Below are 21,811 nucleotides of genomic sequence, written 5' to 3'. Positions count from 1 at the left end.
AACTGATTTCCAGATTACAGAGGTCAGTTGCCCTCAATGAAATGGCAGCTTCAGAGGGTAGACGTTATCATATCACATCCTGGCTGAACTCCTCCTTCCTTTGCTTATGCACCCCCCCCCCCAATCTCCCAGAATTTCTCAAGCCATGATTGGCAACCATATGCAATCCACAGAGTATGACTCACAGAGCCCCATTTTCTGGGACATGAACCTTAGTAGAGCAATTCTGCTTTTTGCTGTTTTTATTAAATTGTATGCTATTAGTGAACGCACATAGAAAGCAAGGGCGCCATAGCTCTTGCCACTTTGCAAGTTTGCTGAGAGGTTTTTGTAGTGGAGACAATTTCCCTACAGATCTGACACTTGGCTTGTAGACCTCAGTATGGTCTACCGCTTGGTACTCACTTTGTGGTTTGTGGCCCAGGCTCTCTTGATCTGCTGCCTGTGGTCCTGGCTTTAACACCAGTGAAGTCATCACTTTTGCTGTCTCTTGTTCTGTTGTACAACCATGATATCATACAACTCATCAAAGCTTGTACCACAGTGAATTGTAGACCGTGACTTCTTTGGGTGGTAAAAAGTTGCCTTGAAGAGCTGGGATCTGTACTGCTGCCTGACACTATTTTATGTAGGAACCCCCCATGGTAGCTGGAAGAATCCTTGACTGGGTGATGGTGTCCTTCCAAGGCTTGAAGGGAATATCTGGACAGTAAAAAAAAAGAAAATGTGTATATCTGTAATTAAAATCAGAAAAGGGAATCAAACAAAACACCAGGGTGAGGAGAATCAGCAGTTGTAGAACAATTAGTTGTAGTTGAGTTAGTGGTTCCAAGCAGCAACAATTTGCACTAGTCACCCCACTTAGATGAGGTAGAGTAGAAGGAAGGGACTAAGAAATCCATCAACTGGGGAGATCCAGAGTGAGAGAGTTGCTGGTGGTGGAAAGTGCTGTCAAGCTTTAGTGGACTTATGGCAACCCTGTAAAGTTTTCAAGGTAAGAGACATTCAGAAGTGATTTGCCATTCCCTGCCTCTACAGTCTCCCATCCATGTACTAATCAGGGCTTGACCCCGTTTAGCTTCCAAGATGCAAAGAGATACACTTCGGAGAGCACTGCCACTAGTTTAAAAAAATCTTCTGGATTTGGAAACTAATCCAGATTGTATCGAAACTGGAGCATGTGTAGCAAGATAGGAGGGGGCAGCAAGAGGCCAGGTTCTTTCTACAATCAGTTGAGCCTAGGCATGAGGAATGTGTTTGGTATGAAAATAAGAAGACCTGCTAATAAGACAGGGAAAGTTAATGTCATGCTAATGTAATATTCTGGAGTTTCCTGCTTGTAGTCTGATCTTGCTTTTGGGATCTTCTTCATGCTTCCCCCCCTTCATTCCCTCATGCTTCAGGCTTTTATAGACATTGCCTTTTCATTCCTAGCCATTGTGACTGAATTAGGTGGGGTTCCTTCCTTTGCCTTTGATTTATGTCATTTTATTACCTACAGAGTTTCAGTGCAATTCTTGATTCAGGTTGAGAGCCTATTGCAATGTGGGTATGGGATGGGGGGTGGGGTGGGGGAGAAAGACACCAGAACTCAGATTTCTGGTCTAACTATGCACACCAAGGGCAGACTGATACCCAAGACTCTGCCTATGAGATTAATAGGTGGAGATTGAGGAAAAGCTTTTGAACAGGGTTACCAATCTACTGGTGAGGGTTGAAGATCTCCCAGAATTGCCACTGATTTCCAGTCAACAGATATTAATTTCTCTGGAGAAAATGGCTGCTTTGGACGGTGAACTCCATGGTATTATACCGCTATGGAGGTCGCTCCTCCCCCTCACAAACCTCACTGTACCCAAACCTCCTAAAGAGAGCCAGTTTGATGTAGTGGTTAGGAGTGCGGACTTCTAATTTGGCATGTTCAATTCTGCACTCCCCCACATGCAGCCAGCTCGGTGACCTTGGGCCTGCCACAGAACTAATAGAGCAATTCTGACTGAGCAGTGATATCAGGACTCTCTCTCCTCACCCACATCACAGGGTGTCTGTTGTGGGGAGAAGAAAGGGAAGGTGGTTGTCAGCCGCTTTGAGACTCCTTCTGGTAGAGAAAAGTGGTATATAAGAACCAACTCTTCTTCTTCTTCTTCTTCTTCTTCTTCTTCTTCTTCTTCTTCTTCTTCTTCTTCTTCTTCTTCTTCTTCTTCTTCTTCTTCTTCTTCTTCTTCTTCTTCTTCTTCTTCTTCTTCTTCTTCTTCTTCACCACCTCCCTGTACTCCCAAATCTCCAAGTATTTTCCAAGCAAGAGCTGGCAACCCTTGCTTGGAAGAATGACCGCTCTTATAGTAACTCTAACACAGTTTTAATAAGGGTATCACCAGAAACCAAAAATTGGGATAATGATTTACCAGAGATTAAACAATCTGGACTGTCTATGGAAAAAAAGGAATAATTGGAACATTTGGAAGTAATGGTACTTCATACATAGTCTACTGAATTATTCTGTAGCTAGTTTTTCTCTTCATCACTCTTTGTTCCTTGTAAAGTGTTTGTGGGCCTATTCCTGCGCCATGGAGACTAGTACCTTTCTCCCCTTCTCTTTATCATACTCCTGCCCAGTAGCCTATGATGGCTGTTTTGTGGGAACCAATTTCATGTGAAACTGCTTCTTAAATGATCCCACATATGAGGCTGTTAGTTAATAACAGGGATTAGGTTACTTTGATGAGAGATATAACATCCCACATGCAACTCAGCTCCTTTCTCATTTTTAAATTTAATTAGAGATTAGGGTTCAGTGCAGAGCTGAGTATTCTTCAGTTTTACACAATGGCTGGCATTTGGCCTTTCTGTGAGGGGGGCTGTGCTTTCCCCTTGGCTTTTAGTGGTGCCTCAGATTTGAAGGGTCTGCATGGATCTTGCTCATGCAGCAGCTCAGAAAAAATTGTCTGGTTCAATTTGTCTTTAAGTATTGTTGTTGCCAATGTTGAGACTGTTTTTATTTGGCTGTGGACAAGTTTTCTGCTGAATGAATTTTGTCGTCCTGCAGTAAGATTGCCAGCTCAGGTACCACTTCCTCAGACAGGCACTTTTCTTTCTGCATGCACTTGAAAGCTCACACCTTGAATAAATCTTTGTTGGTCTTAAAGGCACCATTGGGCTCAAATTTTGTTGTGCTCCTTCAGACCAACATGGCTATCCACTTGAAAGTAAGTGCTTATGAAGAAGCAGAAGCGGTGGTATTTATATGCCACTTTTCTCTACCAGGAGTCCCAAAGCAGCTAACAATCGCCTTCCCTTTCCTCTCCTCACAACAGACACCCTGTGAGGTAGGTGAGGCTGAAAGATCCCTGATATTACTGCTTGGTCAGAACAGCTTTCTCAGTGCTGTGGCAAGACCAAGGTCACCCAGCTGGCTGCATGTGAAGGAGAAGCAGGGAATCAAACCTGGCTCACCAGATTAGAAGTCTGCACTTGTGTTGTTTAGACCTTTCACTAAGAAAAGTATCCAACCTGGATAGCCCAGGAAGAGCAGTCTCCAAGATATATCAGGATCGTGATGCAAGGGCAGGCAATAGCAAATCACCTGTGAATGTCTCTTGCCTGGTTGCCAGACAATCTTAGGCTCTCCTGGCTGTATTACACACATGCCGCATGATAAATAAATACTAAGAGGGGAAAGAGATTAATACAATTTTGATTATGTTTTATGCATACCCCAGTACTATGGAACAAAATAATCTAGGAATAGCTGGTTGGTGAAATTCAGAGAAACTTGAGATTTGTTGTTAAAGATATAAATAATAGTCATAGGATTACCAAGTGCTGCCATTTATAATAATACCCCCAGTTTTTTTTTAGTTAGGCCAGATATTTTCTACACTGTGAGCATAGAGCTAATTCTAGAATTTTTAGGATCCTAAATCATATCCCGTGGTTGTGATGGTGTTAGGCAGTGGTCCCCAACCTTTTTATCACCGAGGACCAGTCAACGCTTGACAATTTTACTGAGGCTCGGGGGGGGGGGTAGTCTTTTGCCAAGGGACGTCGCCGCCGCTGCCTGAGCCCCTGCTCCACTTGCTTTCCCGCCGGCGCCCATGACTTTCTGTCGCCCATTGGGGGGCGCTGCCAGCAGCAGCTACACAGTGCCATGCTGAGGGGGAGCCCCAGCCATGGCGGCCACTGGAGAGCTCCAAAGGTGAGCTGGCGGCAGAGTGGAAGGGAAGCCCCCAAGGCAGCAGCCAGGGAGGAGGACGAGGAGGACGAGGAGGACGAGGAGGCCACGGCCTGGTACTGACTGATCTACAGACTGGTACCGGTTCGTGGACCGGGGGTTGGGGACCACTGGTGTTAGGGATGCAAGGGACACAACATTCTTGTAATGACAGTAGTTTTGTCTCCTTTCCAGAAATTGCCTGTATTCTCCTCTTATTGCTAAACAGTAAAAGAAAAAAAACCCTGTAATGTGTACTATTTCGTGTGTGTATCCCTTGTCTATAGATTCTTTGTAGAAGTAAGATGGATGCAAGCAGTGGTAGGACATTTGTCCATCGTGACTCACCCTTCTTAAAGCGTTGCCCAGCCAAAATTTGTATTTATAGGCCCTGCCTGTACAAGGCTAATTTGATGCTAGTGGAAAAGGCAGCTGTGTGACAGAGCACGTGCTTTGTGCCATTAATGTCTCTCTGCAAGACTGGAAGCCAGAAAGGGGGAGGGAGAAACAAGCTGCTGCAATTGCTTAATGCCACCCAAATTTGTATATTAGAAGGACAGCTTGAGCTGCCTAAGGAGAGTGTGGAGCTGATTTTTTGTTGGTTTCTGAGCACCGTGTGCTGTGCGTCATGCACTGAAGTGATAGAATCCATTTGTGTGTGTGTTTCAAAAATATATATAAACCCCTTCTCCCATAGCTCTGATTACACCACGAATGGTTTATCCATGAGTCATGCTCTGTTTGCTTTTTGGAGCTTTTGTTTACTATTCAGTGTAAGGCAGGAATAAAGGGTGTGGAGTGAGATGTAGGAAGGGAGAAGACAAGAAGGCTAAACCAACAGGGCTTCCAAGAGGGGTCTCCAAGGAGGCCCAAGGAACTAGAATTCCAGAATAATAGCATGCATGTCATGTTCTAATCATGCATTCTCTGTGTTCATCTGATGGGAGATCTGAAGAGAGGCCCAGATCAGGAACTCTGAGTGGTTCTAAGCAGCCCTTTGTAGAGAAGCACTTAGTCCACATGGACTCTGCTTTACAAACCTCTGTGATTTTATTCCAGGATCAAACTCTCAACCAAGCACCTGGTTTGGGTTTTTTTCTTAGGTCTCCCTGAAAGCCCAGCTGTGTATGCATTCCTTTTGGTTCTTGCATTAAATAAGTGCTACCTTCCTGCTTTTATACCGGTTTGTTGTGTTGTACCAATCTCTGTCTTAAATAAATAGAAACTTTTGCTTGGTCCAGGGAAAGTCTTTTCTTTTCTGCTTCCTGTTAGAAGTGAGCAAGTTCTTTTGTGACAAGTGTATCTAGGACTTGACTAGTGCTGTAACTTAATTCCGATTTGATCTGTGACAGAAGTGATGCTTTGAATGTTATCAGACTGTAAGCAGTGACTCTGAATGGCCTCTCCAATGCACATAGTATAGGATTTCCCTATATTATGCATAAGCATCTGGAGGGTGCAGGTCTATTTCGGTGGTGTTGCCCTTCTTCCAGCCCTGCTGCCCTGCTTGTTTTAACATTTATGTTCTTGGCCCTGTGTAGATTTCTCCCCCCCCCCCATGGCATTTCTCCCCTGACGCTTCATCATATTTTGGGGGCATGCTTAAATATTACTTGTACCTGTTTGGTTTTGATGACATTTATAGGAGCACAACTAGGAAATATCTGCAAATGTTTGCTCTTGCATCACTAAAATGGTCATAGGCAAATCTTAAAATACACAAATTATATGGAAGAATCTGGGACCCACATACTTGAGGGATCGCCTAGTGCCTTATGCCCCTGCAGGGAGTTATGCTCGGTGGGAACTAATTTATTGGTGGTTCCTGGCCCCCGGGAGGTGTGTCTGGCCTCAACTGGGGCCAGGGCCTTTTCGGTCCTGGCCCCTGCCTGATGGAATGATCTCCAGGATGAGCTGCGGGCCCTGCGGGATATGCCATCCTTCTGCAGGGCCTGCAAAATGGAGCTCTTCCGCCAGGCTTATGGTTGAGGCCGGCGCCTCCCCTTTTTAGATCGCCCCACCCCTACATCTACATCAGCAGTGACCCCTGGTTTCCCAGATAGTTCCGCCGCCATCAGGTGGGGTGGGGTGGGTAGGCTGGGGATTGTTTTTAGGTGTTTTATGTATTAGGGGTTTTATGGGGGTTTTACATGTTGTTACCTGCCGCGAGCCTCAGGGGAGTGGTGGGCTAGAAATCCAACAACAGCAACAGCAACAACATCAACAACAACAACAATAATAATAATGTTGGCAAACTAGGTTTGCCATGTCCCACCTGGCAACCAGCGAGGGGGGGGAACTTACTGGGAGCAGCAGGGGGCCCCAGCCTTCCTATATTGATGTGTCTACATCACTGCCCACACGACCCGAAAATGACACCTTCATTTCTAGGTTGTCAGGGTGTTTCTGTGGTTTGGGGCAAACTGTATGGTAAATTTGGCTTCTACCATAGATTTTTATGCCCAAATAATAGTGTTTTCCCCAATGCCCCTGAAGTGATGACATCACTTGCGATTCATGTGGTTAATGACACCAGATCTCTCCTTTTCTGGGTGAATTCCCTCCCTTCAAGCCAGCTGATTAGTGGAAGGGAGGTGAGGTCTTCATTGGGGATCTGGCAGCCCTGCAGCAAACATATCACATAAGTCCCATGGATCACAACAAAATTAAGTGGGTCCTCTCTCCCAAATATCTTGGCGCTGAACATCTGGTTCCCCCATGCTGCCTTTGTCAAGTATTGTCTTAGGGGACAACGTTTTTTGCCATCTGTATTGTACTGTATGTTGATATTGGAGTTTTAATGGGATTTTTATTGTATTGTATGGATTTTTTTGTAACCTGCTGCCGGCCAATCTCTGAGAGCAGTGTACATATTCAAAGGTTGGGTTTTAAAGACTGTTCTAATAAAAATATGCAATTAATGTGGCATTGGAGAGCTCCAATTCAGGTCCTTTAGCCACTCTTTGGGAATTGGTGTAGCACACTAGCTGAGTGTGATATGAGAAGTCCCCTGTTCAAAGGTTCCCTCTCCCATGGACTTCCTAAGTGACTGTAAGCTACCCACTCTGCCTCAGTATCCCTGTCTATAATATTAAGGTAAGGATAATAATCCGTTTTACAGGGTTGTATGGATTATTAGTATTAATGTATGATGGGAATACGTGGGGAAATTCTATATAGACATTCTTTATTATTTTTACTCCAGTTTTTAATCCTGGGGATAAACAGGATTCTCCTGTTTTGTTTTGGATCAAGCATGTTTTAAGACTTCTTGTACCTAATGTGATTGTTGTGGTTCCTCTGCCTTGAAATATTAAATGGCTGTGCAGTTGAAAGCCTCGTGTTGCTTCCTATTTTAGCAATGGATGTTCTAACCACTCGAAGTTACACATAACTTCACCTTTCCTTTTTTTTTTGGTTTTAAATAACTTATGCAAGAGAGGAACTGACTGATAAAATTATAAGGAAAAAAACTGTTGGACTCTTCATAGGGAGTACCCACTTTATCTTCCTGGTTTTTATCTTCCTGGTTTTTATTTGCTCCCTGATTTGGAAAGAGAAAGGACCAGAGCCACCTCATGTGCTACAGAAGTAAATAATATTTATTTTTTTTCTTCTTTTTAAGAAGAAGAAGAGTTGGTTGTTATATGCCGTTTTTCTCAACCCAAAGGAGGTTCAAAGTGGCTTACATTCGCCTTCCCTTTCCTCTCCCCACAACAGACACCCTGTGGGGTGGGTGAGGCTGAGAGAGCCCTGATATCACTGCCCGGTCAGAACAGTTTTATCATTGCCGTGGCGAGCCCAAGGTCACCCAGCTGGCTGCATGTGGGGGAGTGCAGAATCGAACCTGGCATGCCAGATTAGAAGTCCACACTCCTAACCACTACACCAAACTGGCTCTCTTAAAAAGAGGCATCTAAATTCCTCATGGTGTTCTGGTTTCATATTTTTCTCTCTCTCTCTTTAATGTGGTGGCTTACACTGAAGAGGACTGCAGGAGTTAATTTTTTGGGGGGGGAGGCGGGGTGTAATGACAGCTGTTGTAACAAATGTTACACTATTAGGGAAGCTTGTGACTTGCAAATGGTGATGCTGAATGCTGGAAGTGGCAAATAGTGATCTCTGACATACTGGAGCAGCACTAATATCTGGTCACGGCATTACAGCTTCACCACCATGGCAAATGGAGTTAGTGGACTCTAATTGTAGTATGTTTTGGCTTAGCTGTCTTTGCTGTTTATAGCAGTTACGGTGTGAAATCTGCATTATTTGGGGAGTGAGTCACTGACCACTATCAAAGATGATCCACATGTTTCTATGTACAATGTAAGTGTTATTTGTTTGAAGCCTTTTCCCTCTCACCATTTAATGCCCATGCAATCTTTCTTCTTTTTGAAATTATTTGCTTCGTCTTATAACAACTATGTGGATTGTAGAGCAAACCCAAGGAGAATTACAGCCTTAAATCCATTGACTTCAACAGACCTCAGAGGACACAACCGATTGCGCTGTTGATTAAACCTGTTGACTTTCTGCCTGCTTGTCTGGGCCTAGGGACAATAGTGGTGACTTCTGTTTACTTCCAGTTGAAAAAAAAATCTGGTAGGGGAGCTGGAGGATGCAGATAGTATAAAATATTAAGGACACATAAAGGTATTTGTTGAGCTTTTCAAAAGATATTAAAATATTTGTTGAGCTAACATCCACACTGTGATGGCAGCCAGACTTCATGCAAAGTTAATGCACACCAGTTTTCACCAGGCTTTATGAAATCAAATACAGAGGACTGCTTGCTTTCATGAGGTGTCTTTGGGGCCATGTAGATATTTCAGAAGCAGAACTGTTTGTCTCAAAGTTGTGTATATAATCCTAGCAACTGATGAAGTGAGCTCTTCATCACAAAAGCCTATGCTTGACTGAGTCCAGTCCAAGGTGCCACTGGGCTCCTGCTTTACTTTTCTGCAGCAAACATGACTACCTGTTGGAAATTATCTGGTTGGTGAAGACCATTTCACTTGGTATTAGGGAAGCCAGCCTCAAGGTGGGACCTGGGGATCTCCTGGAAATAAGGCGCATCTCCAGACGAAAGAGATCAGTTCCCCTGGAGAAAATGCCTGCTTTGAAGGGTGGAATCCATAACAATATACCCCAATGAGTCCCTCACCTCCTTAAATCCCATCCTCTGCAAGCTCTGCCTCAAAGTCTCCAGGTTTTTCCTGACCCAGAACTGGCAACCTTACTCGATGCTGCAGTTACCAGATCTTGAATTTGCAGAGCCAAACCTGATTTAAGACATAGAAAGTTATCTAGTTGCTGTTATTTGAAGCTGAGCTTGGAATATAATTGCAATGTGGGAGACAGGAATGGAATTCTAAAAGAGACTTCCTTGTACTTTCATATCTCCACAGGCAGTGCTTAGTCCAAGACACTTAGTCCAAGACACTGCGTTATTATTACAGTCAACCATGATCCTTCATGCCTTTCATCCTCTAGTCCCCAGCTGACAAACCTCCTAACTAGTAAAACATTGCATTCCCTAGATACATGTCCTAATTGTACTGTTGAATTCCTCCCCCCCCCCATTTTATTTTACTTATTCCCATTCTTGAAGTCTATCCACCAGCAGAACTTCCTGAACTTTCTCAGGCCCTTTTGATTTCCAATGCATCCACAAGCACAGCCTGCACATTTTAGAATGCTTTTATTTGCAAGCCTCACTTAACATTATTACATAAGCCGCTCCCCAAACTACTCAGAAAGACAAACACTGGGTTAGAGTCTGAATTCAGGGGCACTGTAAGACCATTTCAGTCTGATGCTATGCCTGTTTATCCAGAAGTTCTATAGGATTATCTCCCAAGTAATATGAATAGGATGACTGCTTTAGTGCAACATTAAGCCTTTTCAGCCTTTCAAGCTCACAGAACTGCTTTCTCATAATGCACAGCGTCTCCATTTTCCAGCATGTTTATGCTTCCTGAGAGTGCTCTGTGCATGCAGGGGCATCAAGGAGTGGAGATGTTAATGGCAAGTGATGATCCTGTGGTTCTTACTGATGACGGAAAGAACCAGGGTAGCTGAGAATAGACACTTGGCTCTAAAGACAACAGCTGACAATGGTGTCCAATATGCCGACACATCTCTGCTGGGCGTTTGACTGACAGCGACATATCCGCTGCCCTCCACGCTGCGGTTTAGGCCGCATGACATTTGCAATCACTCTCTACAAACCACTTTTAGATGCTGATTATATTCAGTGTTTTAAATTCACACACACAGGAATATGTCTATGTCAAAGATAAATTTCTTACACAAAACAGTTGGATCTTACTGTTCAGACTTGGAATTTAACATGTGGAACTTAGAGTGAAAGAAGGTGAAGGAGAGTTGGAATTCTGACCCAAATACCTTTTCTTAGTTTTCAAGTTACTACCCCCCATTCAAATATCTTTAGCTTCCATGACTGCTTTTAGTGTGACTGTTCTAAAATGTCAACTGCTTGATCATTGATCATTAATAATTAATCATTGAGCCCCAGCCAAAGAATGATCATCAGGTGGAAGATAAACTTTTTTCCATGGTGTAGTTGTGACCCTCCTCTTTCTTTACTGAGCTGATGGGGATCACCTGGGAGCTCCCTTTAATCCTTCGCTTTATCATAGTATCCTGTAAATAGTAATACTTCCCCTTGAAGTAAAATCCTGTAAAGAACTTTGCAAGGCCAGCAAGCGAGATCAAGTAAATCAATTGTAGGGTTGTTACTCTTAATAATAAATAAATGGATGAACTTAAAAGCTATATTGAGAAAGTATGGTATCATTTAAAATAGTGTTATGTTCTTTGTAAGGCTTTACTAAGTCATGCTGGTGATAAGCATATATCCTTCTTGGTTGCACATAGAAATGGCCAATTTAGTATGAATATGAGCCAGGCAAGGGTGGGGCCTTTATCTTACCATAAAGGTTCTGGTGGGTGAGTGGGGCACTAGGCTTGGACACATGTCATAGAGACAGTGGCAATAGATATAGGAACAGCCATCTGTTGCCATCAACACCATGGGATCTGCTGGAGCTGAGGGCACTCTGTAGCATTACCAGCATTGTTGGGTCCACTTGGCTCTGGTTGATCCAGATTTTAATATGCCAATCTGCTCCTGGAGCTAGAGAGGATAGGCATACTGGTAGAAGAAAGGGGATGAGCCTTACCTCCATGATGTGGCAGTGATTTGTTAATGAGTATTATCAAAGGGAAGGGCTGTGGCTTAGTGGTAGAGCACCTGGTCCCAGGTTCAGTCCCTGGTATCTCCAGTTTAAAGGACCGTGACTGAGACCCTGGAGACCTGCTACCAGTTTGAGTAGTCAATACTAATCTTGATGGAACAAGGGTCTGGTTCAGTACAAGACTGCCTCATGTGTGTGCAAAGTTTAATTCTTGGCTTCTCCAGTTTGAAAGAATATTGAGCAACAGGGCCAGTGGACACAGTTGCCTGAGAGCTTAAAGGGTTGCCATCAACTGGAATTTATAGTATTATATGTCTGACTCAACATACATCATCTTTGAATGTCCAAGGGAGCTATGGCTTCATGTGGATGGGTTAGTTACTATCGAATGTCAGAACTGTGACTTTTGGGATACAATGATCCACAACTGCATGGTGGTGAAAAGTGCCATCAAGTCATAGCTGACTTATGCTGACCTCATAGGATTTCCAGGGCAAGAGACCAATATCTTCCCTTCAAGTACTAACCAGAGCCAACTCTGCTTTGCATCTGAGTTCTGAAAAGACTGAGATAGTCTCAGCCACCTACAGTAGTGCCCATTATTGCATATTGGAACAAAATATACTCCCATCCCTCACAGAGTTGCAGGTTTCAAAGTTCATGGGCACTTAGGATGATATTATAAAGGTAGTAATGGGTAGCACTTGGGAGCCTGTATGGTAAAATGTCAGCAAATACATAATTTTGTTTTAATTCTTGGCTGCTATACCAGCTCTTCAGAAAACATCAAGAGTGTACCAAGGACTACATGTTCCTTATCTGAACATGGTCAAGGGGTATGACTCTGGTATAAATACTAGAGGGATGTATGTCTCTGTGTCTGAATGACAAAGATGGCTAAATAAAACCAAAAGTGGATGTTGTTAACAGTTCTGTGTAAACAACAATTAAATACAGGATTTATATAGATTCTGAAAATCCTTCTTTCTTAGGAAGTCACTACATCTATCAGTCCTAAGCATTACTGCAAACTGAAAATATTATTATAAAGCCCAGTGGATAATTCTTACCTCTTATCTAAGACATTGCAGCAGAGCTGAGGATAATTTGTGCTGTCAAATGTTGTCCATCAAGATGCTGGTGCAGCATCTCTAGCTTGCATCGGATGTGGAGGTGGAAAGAGAACTCAAGTTCATTTCAGTACAGCATGATACAACATTACTGTTTGTTTAGTCATCTTGGCACATCTGTGAGCTAGAGTTCTTCACCCAATGCGCTTCTGATTATGCTAATTGACTCTGATGCCAAGATATGTGAACATTCCATAGGGCTAAAGCATTACCCTATAATATGTTGGCAGCGTTTAAATATGCAAAGGGAGTAGAGCACCAGGATGCTTAAAAGAACAAAATAGCTTTATTAAGAAGCAAAACAAACTTGGTATAGAAAGAGGAGAGAGAGACCTAACAGTCGAATTGTCCTGGTCTTTCCATCTGTCGGTTCTGCAGGCAAGCAGAGAGGAAGTGTGCTTAGTGGAGCAGAAAGCCTCCAGATCAGCCAATCAGGCCACTGGAAGAGATTATTTGAAAAACATCAAAAAGTTCCTATTCTAACTGTGCTAAATACTCATCATTTCTGATGCTTTCGAATTATGCACACTACAGATCTTGCATATAGCAACATAATGATCTTGCTGCTATGAGAAGCTGAATGCTTTCCTCTGCTACTAAAAGCAACACATGAGCTTCATTATTATTTTCTGAAGTCTTGGGTGGACCTAACAAAAGGGTGTTGCACTCTCTCCTCACTTGGTGCATTCCTGGTAGTTCTATAGATCTGGGAGACATAATGGTTATGACATATTAACAAGGACTTGAACTAGAGGAATGCTGCAGCCCTTCAAGCTGTTGAGTAAAAGACTTGAGCTGTGGTCCTTGCTGTAGTGACCCAGCATTTGCGTCCCTATATTGGTGTGTTGTAGCAAAACTATTCTTGCAGTATTGTAACATAAACTAGAGTCAGCTTCATCCAGTGCAGGATGTAGTCACACATCCTCCTTCTAATTTCAGAATGTGCTGAAAAGATTTGTTTCAGAGGGGTGGGTGACTGTATATGAGAGAGAGATTCACATTTCATAGCTGTCCATGAGGCTCCTTGACTTCTGTTGGTGTGAATTTAAAGAATCTTTTTGTTATTGTTTCTATGGAATGCTTTAAAAATAACCACAATGAATGTGTTCAGTGAATCAGCAGTGATAAAGAGAAGTTATACTGGGGATATCTCAACAGAGCTCCTATTCAGTTGCGGTGGCAAAGCTTGCCGTTGTGCCTCATTCCAGCTCATCCGGCAGTGACAGCTCTTGTCCACTTGCATGTAATATATTCAGCATCTGTCGCCACCCTTCGAACCCAGAACTGAGCAAACAAGGCTTCATATCCAAGCTTGGTAATCAAGCCATTTACCAGTGTTGTCAAAAATAAAACCTGCTGAGCTTTAAACCAAGCCTCTGTTATCTGAGAACTTGAAAACTTTATGGAGAGAAGTGAGTGAATTGGGCTAGTGCAAGAACACAGGAAGTGAAGAGATTATAGGTTTGTAATGTATCTTGTCTCTTTGGGGTTCTTAAGAAATACAGATGAAAACTTTGATTCCAAAATTTGTCTATGGAAGTGGATGAATTTGGAGAGAAAACATATTGAAATGTCCTAGAAATATTATAGATTCTCAACCTCAAATAAACAATCCAGTTTTTGAAACCTCTGTGGGAATGTTGTGTCACTAGAACTTTGGCCAGTGCTTGGAGTCTTAATTTGTCAAGTCAGCACCTGGAACAGTAAAGACCAAGGTTGTTTTCCTTTCTCTGCTTGAACACCCCCCCCCCCCTCTTTTTTTTTTAAGACTGGGGAACAGGCTTTGCCACCACAATTAGCACAAAAAAAGCCTGATAGAAAATTCCTTCATCTACTCATTCCATTTAGGGACCTGTATTTTCCAGCTATGGGGAGGCATTCTACTGTTGCCACATTTTATTATACTGTTTTGTGACATTTAAATTTTGAGTAGAAAATGAGTGAGCATGAAATCTCTATTGGTTACAGCTCCAGCTTCAGGGTGGAAGTAGTTGTATCATTCAGAAAATATGCTGCATGTGGAGTGAAGACATAGGCAATAGATGAAATGTAACATCATATTGCTATTTAATTCTTCTGTCCCTTCATTTATACTATGGCTTCCATTGGTTTCCCTCTCATTTGATACCTCTTATTTGATTTGGAAATGTTACATACTTGTTGGCAGCTCCTATATGGGAGCCTCTGAAGTACTCAGGTACATTCTGATAGATTTGTAGATGGGCAGTATTGGGATGGATATTCAGAGAGTTTTCATATTATTGTTCCAAGCTGGATGTTATTTGTTTTTGGCCCGATTTTGGATAAAACGATGGGACAGGGGTTTCATGTGGTCCCAGAGATTTAAGGTAGTTCTTTTTTCTTTTTGTGGGATGGGGGGTTTGCATTTAGGCAGCTTACAGTTTCTACACACGTGGGGGTGCTGGTTCACGTACTGTGTTGATATGAATGCTGCTCCAGCCTCCAGCAAAGTTTAGCATCTCCAGGTAACATTTGGAGATCTCTCACTATTACAGTGATTTACAGGTGACTTTCTTCTTGTGAAGAAAATGGCTGCTTTGGATGGTGGACTTGATGACATTCTACCCTGCTGTGAGGTCCCTCCGTATCCCAAGGCCTGCCCTCCCTAGGGTCCATCCCCAAAATCTCCAGGTATTTCCCAACCTGGAACGGGCAACCCTCCCACTAGCCCTTCAGAGGCTCCATGCTTCCATGCACGTGCTAATGAAGAAGAATGGGCGAAAGTGAAGGTGTCTTCTCTTTACTGTCCTTGTTATTTATTTATTTGATTTCTATATTGCCCTCCCAGCAAAGCGGCTCAGGGCAGCTTTGTATGTGTTCCTTTATTTCCTCCATTCTGTTTCTATCCCAATGCTTTGCTTTCTCTATATAAGGTGACCCTTCCAGGAAAAAAAACACACATTGCATGCATATCCACAGGGCTACAGAGGTGGCAACTGTAGCTTTAATATTTAGGTCTGTAACAGTGGAAAGTGTCAGATTCTGTACAGCAGCAATACTTCATTTACTGTTGGCAGGCAGAACACATACCAATAGAAAGTAATGAATTGCATGTAATAAATGAAGCCCTGCATTAAAGGTGTTTGAAGCGGTGGTTGTAGTACCATACTTGTGGAATAAGAAGAGGAAAGCTGATTTTTTTGTACCTTGCATTTTACTACCTGAAGGAGTCTCAAATCAACTTGCAATTGCCTACCATTCCTCTCCCCGCAACAGACAAGCAGTGACGTAGGTAAGGCAGAGAGCTCTAAGAGAAGTGTGACTGACCCAAGGTCACTCAACTCCTTGCATGTAGAGGAGTGGGGAATCTAACCCAGTTCTCCAGATTAGAGGAGATTAACCACTACACTAAACTGGCTCTCGTTGAGAGTTGTAGCAAGGAGAAAGAGAGATGGTGGTATTTTACTTTGACAAAATAATGTAACTGTTTTTAAATTAAAGGAATCCAGTTTCCAAGGTTTTTTGGGGGTGTGGTGGAGTTGGTGAACAAGTGGAACTTGTAGGCGTTCTTGATTCCTCATCGTCCTTCTCTGAGTACATCAAGCACCGGAAACAATCTACTGTATTTTGCTACTGGTAGTCAAAATACCTTTCCAGGAGGTCTCCCACATATGAAGTATGCAGGATAGTCAGGAAGCATCAGAACCATCCTGCAATCCTGTCCATTCCCTCCATAGTTAAAAAACTATAATTAGATGCAACATGACTCCTCCTAGTAACTGAGGCTTCCCTGAGGGACTGACTTTGGTTCAGGGAAATGTCAGTGCCTTATTTAGAAAAACAATTTGACACAAAATTTGAGAACAGTTTTCTGCTCCATGCCTTCCCAGCGTTAGGAAGTAAGCCTTCGAACCCTATTTTTGTTGGCAGACTTTCATTATGCAAGGAGGGGCGGAGCAGTAGGCTGCTTAAAAGAGAAAACTTGTTGCATTTCGAAGAGAGGGAACTTTGTATAGAAAGGGAGAGTTCTGTCCAGCTGTCTTCTTCATTCATTCAGCGAGTTCTGGAGGCAAGCAGGGGGAAGTGTCCTCAAAGGAGCAGGAAGTCATCAACTGAGCCAATCAGGACACTGGAGGAGATCATTTGAAAAAATATCTATGCTAAACTATGCTAAAGCTCCTCCAATTCACCCTGTCACTATGATTCATATTCTGTGTAATCATGCACACTGCAGATTTCGCATATCCCAACAATTTCCCTCTATACCAGGGGTAGTCAAACTGCAGCCCTCCAGATGTCCGTTGACTACAATTCCCAGGAGTCCCTGCCAGCATTTGCTCCTGGGAATTGTAGTCCACGGACATCTGGAGGGCCGCAGTTTGACTACTCCTGCTCTATACCAATAGCCAGGAACAAAGAGATTTAAAGGACTGTCCTAGGTTGAGAAGACAGCTGAGTTCCTAATGAGAGTGCAAAAATTATTTTTACTAAAAAAACAGAGGAAACGAGTTTGTGAGATGATTATGAATTCTAGAACTAAAATTTTTGTTTCTGTTCTTAAGAAACTTAATGGAGAGGTTATGTCTGGAGATTATATTCTTTGTCATTAAATATTCCATAAGAATGGAAGAATGATTTCTTGTACTGAGTACTAGACGTTTCTCCTAAAAAAAAAAAAGAAGGAACCTTATGGTACTCCTAAACTGTTATTGATATTAGGGGAAGATTTCCCCTATATTCTGCAATCTGCAACACTAAAATCTGTTACCTGCCAAATGGGGGAACAACTAATGTACTTTTTCCAAGCAGCTCAGTACTGAATATTGTGTGACCTTCCCAGTTGTAGTTTTCTGTTTCATATTAATGTGTGAGAATGAAATGGAAAATGTACTGATTTAAACCACAAAGTGTTTTTAATACGAGTCAGATTTGTGTAGCATTTTACAGTTTGTAAATCAAAGTAATGAAAATAATTGGATTGAACAATATTCCATGTTGGATTTAGTACCAAAATTTAACAGCTAGATTAGGTTTGTGAGTATGTGGTATTAAAACTGTATTTGATTGAATGAGGTATTAACTATATTTCTGATGAATCTGCATTATACTGACCATTGTTCCATTTGCCCAATGTGGTCTTATTTATGTATTTTGATTGGGAGCTGCACTGTAAGATTTCAGGTTCCTATTGCCAGAGTATCTTTAATAAGAGATGCCAGGCAGTTAACCTGGAAAATTCTGCACACCATGCTGCCCAAGAAGGTTGCCAAGGTGTTCCTGGTAATGGAACCTAATTTCTTATTTAGAAAATTTCTTATTTAGAAATTTGCCGTGAATTGATAGACTAGGTAAGGATCAAGTTTTCTTATATTTTAAGAAAGCAAGAAGAGCGTTGTTGCATTAGAACAGAGATCCATCTTAGTCTACGAAGGTGATTCATAGTTTCACAAACTTCCCCATGTCTAGCAGCAATATGGCAGCAGGCTCAAGTTTTCTGTTTGCTTAGTTAAGGCTAGGCAGTTAGATGTCCTGACATGTTGGTTTATTTCTACTTAGTTTGGGTTTTACAAGTGAGTTTCAACCTAAAGTTGAATAGGTCAGTGAGATCTCTTTGCTTATATCTGGTATATGTCAAGTGATTTATTTATTTAATAATAATTTCTCTCAGTTGTCAGACCTCCCAGTGGAGGCGAGGGTCCCCTACTGTCAGGCTGCCCCCAAGTTACTGATCAAATAACCAGTGGGGAGCTTACTGGGAGAAAGATGGCCCATACCATAGTTACATAGGAAGTGACACCTTCACACCAGTGATGTCTGGACAACACTTGGGCAAAAACTCTTTGGTAGAAGCTGTTTCCCCCCCCCCCCCATAGAGTTGTTGCCCAAATACCAGTGCATCACAGTGATGTTGTAGCATGATGATCACTTCCTGTGTGATGCTGGCAACATTGGTGTCCGGATGACAGACTTGAAATAAAACTTCACTTGTGAAAAAGTTATAAGTTTATTTGAAGCAGTTCTCCCGGGACTCACAAAGCCAAATCTGATTATTACAAGTCACACACCGGTTCTTATCTCCCAGGTTTTCCCGCCTTTCCCAGGCCCGTTGAGTTTCACAGACTGGCCAGACACAACCCCCCCCCCCCCCAGCCACGGGTGCCCGGCTGGGAGCCCAGCCAGACATGATAGCATTCAAGCAAGATGACCTTGGAGCTCAGTTCCTAATTCTACAAACAAATACAAAATGCAGCTGGGAGAAGTTCAAAGACAAAAGGAGGCATTTCAAAATGGTTACACAGTAGACAGTCATACATCACTGAACTCATGAGAGAAACCTTGGGGTTCTGACACTTGGCCTTCATTTTCCTCCCGGTAAGGCCCCCCGCTGCCCTGCCAATTATTAGGAGATCCCTGGTAATCTTACCTCTCTTCCATGTAGTTTTGCTGGTAGAGGGAAGACCTAATTGTATGGAAATTTAATACAGGGATTATGATGGAGAACAGTTATGGGGTACAAGTCTATGACATGTATTTTTCTAGGAAAACTGTTGACCTGGCTGGGATCAAGGCTCTGTTATCTATGTCAATGCCCCCCAACCTTTTTATCACCGGAGACCAGTCAATGGTTGACAATTTTACTGAGGCCTGGGGGGGTAGTCTTTTGCTGAGGGACGTCGCCACCACCTGAGCCCCTGCTCCACTTGCTTTCCCGCCAGCACCCCTGACTTCCCGCTGCCCACTGGGGGGCACTGCCGGCAGCAGCTGTGCAGTGCCACGCCGAGGGGGAGCCCCAGCCATGGCAGCCGCTGGAGAGCACCAAAGGTGAGCCAGTGGCAGAGTGGCAGGGCAGCCCCCAGGGCAGCAGCTGGGGAGGAGGACGAGGAGGAGCCGCGGCCCAGTACCGACTGATGCATGGACCAGTGTCGGTCTCTGGACCGGGGGTTGGGGATCACTGATCTATGTCATCATCGTAAGCACAGAGGCATTTATCCAACTAACAGTGGAATTTATGGCACAGACTTTCCTGATTTTTCTCTCCTATTACAAAGCCCACTGAACCCCCAGAAATTCTGGAGCAGCAGTAACTGATTAGGAATCAAATAAGCTGTCTTTAGTGGGGAAGGAGGGGGGTAACTAGAGCTGCCCTTCCACTAACAGAAATACGTCTTTACAGGAGTGTTTTTAGGATTTGTGGGGCCTATAGCACTAGAGCTAGTTTAAGGATTTGCAGGGCCCTAGCAGAGCACAATTGTGGCAGGAGCAGCCAGAATGGGGGGCAGAGGGCTCCCCCCCCCCACACAGCAGAAAGGGTTGTTACTCCAAGTGTCCTTAAAAGGGGGAAGGGGGGAGAAGAATGGCCATGGCCCTGATCCATGGGGGAAGGCACTGTGTGGGGCCCCTGAATGTGCAGGGCTCGTAGCACATGCTATATGCGCTACATGGATAAACCAGCCCTGCCTCCGTCAGAGAAACAGTATGTGAATTGGAGCTCACAACTGTACCAGGTATTGTCATAATAAAATATGCTAAGGAACAATTAGTTTATTTTTACTCTTCAGTTCATTCATACAGCTACAACTCTGCCAGTACTCCTATGCAGAGATGTATTTTGAACCATTTTAGTTCTGGGTGTGTCTCCTAAAAGAACAGCTGTTCATATTCTGTACTTTGGGAAGGACATAGCTATCCTGTCATAGACTGGGTATCTCAGCTACTAATAACACAAAGAACTTGAGAATGCCCATGATTTCTGTGTAAGGTAGTTTACTACTTCCACCATCAACTGCCAGATTCATGTTCCATCAACAATCATTGGAGACCCGTTTTCAAAGAACTTCGATGCCTGTTTCCCTCCCCTCTGATGTCATAGGTCTACGTTGTTTCATTACCATAGTTATTTATCTGTTCCACCTCAAACCACTGACACTGTCTGACCATTTCTTCTATGGGCTGTGTGATGTGTATCTTAACCAAACTGATCTTTCACTTCCCTTCCAGACGCTGCACCATTCTGCAGCAATTTGCTGCTGAGTCTTCCTACTGTGCAACACTTGAACCTTGCATGACAGCTGAGGAGCTCAGCAAAGTTTTATCATGACACAAACTTTAGGTTAGTGAGTGGTTACCAAAGAAAAGCTATGACCAGCGATTGGGTGTTTGCTTGGGGCTGATGGTTGCTATTCAATACTTAGGGCTGTCAATCTCCAAGTGAGTCTGGAGTCTTCTTGGAATTATAACTTATTTCTAGACTACAGGAATCAGTTTCCTCGGAGAAAATGGTAGCTGTAGAGGGCTGACTCTATGGCATGCCATTAAGGTTGTCAAGTCTCCTCCAGCCACCAAAGGGGGCCGGGGAGATAGGATTGGGAAACTCCAGGAGATTTGGGGATGGAATACCCTAGAGTCCACCCTCCAAAGCAGCTATTTTCTGTAGTCTGGAGATGGGCTGTAAAACTGGGGGATCCCCAGACTCCCCCCGGGGGTTGGCACCTATATGCCATAGATTTCAGGTGAAATTGCTCCTCAAATCCCCCCTCCACAATCCTTGCCCCCATATCTCCAGGAATTTCCTAGGCCAGAGTTGGCAACCCTGGATACATTTTACCAGTGCAGCTGCAAATATTTCTAAATGTTTCTTTCACCTTCTGCTATCACCTATGAAATGAACGCCTTAATTGTGGAATCAGCCTGTTGGGGACAGTTTCATCCTCTTGATCTAGTTGCAGTTTAGTAAACTGGAGCTGTGGCAGCTCTACACTTGCATAGGCAGCTTTCAGGAGAAACCGCTGTATCTTGTAAGTAGGGGGTTTGGGGGCAGTAATAGTATGGGAGAAGAGAAATTGTCAACTTCTTCTAACGTAGCATTGCCACAATCAATTTGCTGAGCTGATGCTGTGCCATGCCTTAAGGCACCGTTTCTCAACTTTTTTTTACCATTGAGAAACCCCTGAAACATTCTTCAGACTTCGAGAATCCCCAGAAGTGGTGCGATCATGCAGAATATGGTTGGGAAGCATAGCTGTGTACATGGCCACCTGGGACCCCTCCCCTTCCCACCCCCTCCAGGCCCATAATTGGCCATTTTGGGAGGGGAGGGGATAGGTTGACATTTATGGCCATATCCCCTGATAAATGTTTAACAAATTTTAAAAATATATGAAAAATTAAATAACTCCCACCTATCCAAGAAACCCTTCCAGGGCTGTCAACCCCCACTCCCCCCAGGGTTTCATGAAACCCTGTTTGAGAAAGCCTGCCCTGAGGTTTTGTTGGAAACCCCAGCCTCTCCT

General features: G+C 43.4%; 1 protein-coding gene and 1 long non-coding RNA gene across 16 annotated transcripts in view; one reads left to right on the top strand and one right to left on the bottom strand.

Moving 5' to 3' along the window:
- The window catches only part of BIN1 (bridging integrator 1), a 139,154-nt gene that overhangs the window by 26,089 nt on the left and 91,254 nt on the right, over positions 1-21,811 (top strand). The window contains exon 2 of one of the 15 annotated variants that reach the window (XM_077320585.1): positions 20,520-20,631. The exons of the other annotated variants lie outside the window; for them this stretch is intronic. The gene's annotated coding sequence lies outside the window, so the exon portion shown is untranslated. The remainder of the gene's footprint in view (positions 1-20,519; positions 20,632-21,811) is intronic. 15 annotated transcript variants of the gene reach the window in all.
- Positions 225-13,217, bottom strand: LOC143829523 (uncharacterized). Its single transcript, XR_013228182.1, has 2 exons — positions 12,501-13,217; positions 225-702 (listed from the first exon to the last, which is right to left on the bottom strand). It is a non-coding gene; the product is annotated as an uncharacterized LOC143829523 (long non-coding RNA).

This window comes from Paroedura picta, chromosome 2, assembly GCF_049243985.1.
Source record: "Paroedura picta isolate Pp20150507F chromosome 2, Ppicta_v3.0, whole genome shotgun sequence".
NCBI classification, from domain to species: Eukaryota; Metazoa; Chordata; class Lepidosauria; order Squamata; family Gekkonidae; genus Paroedura; species Paroedura picta.
Note: the sequence above shows the minus strand (reverse complement) of the source record. Positions and strands in the feature narration are given on the sequence as shown.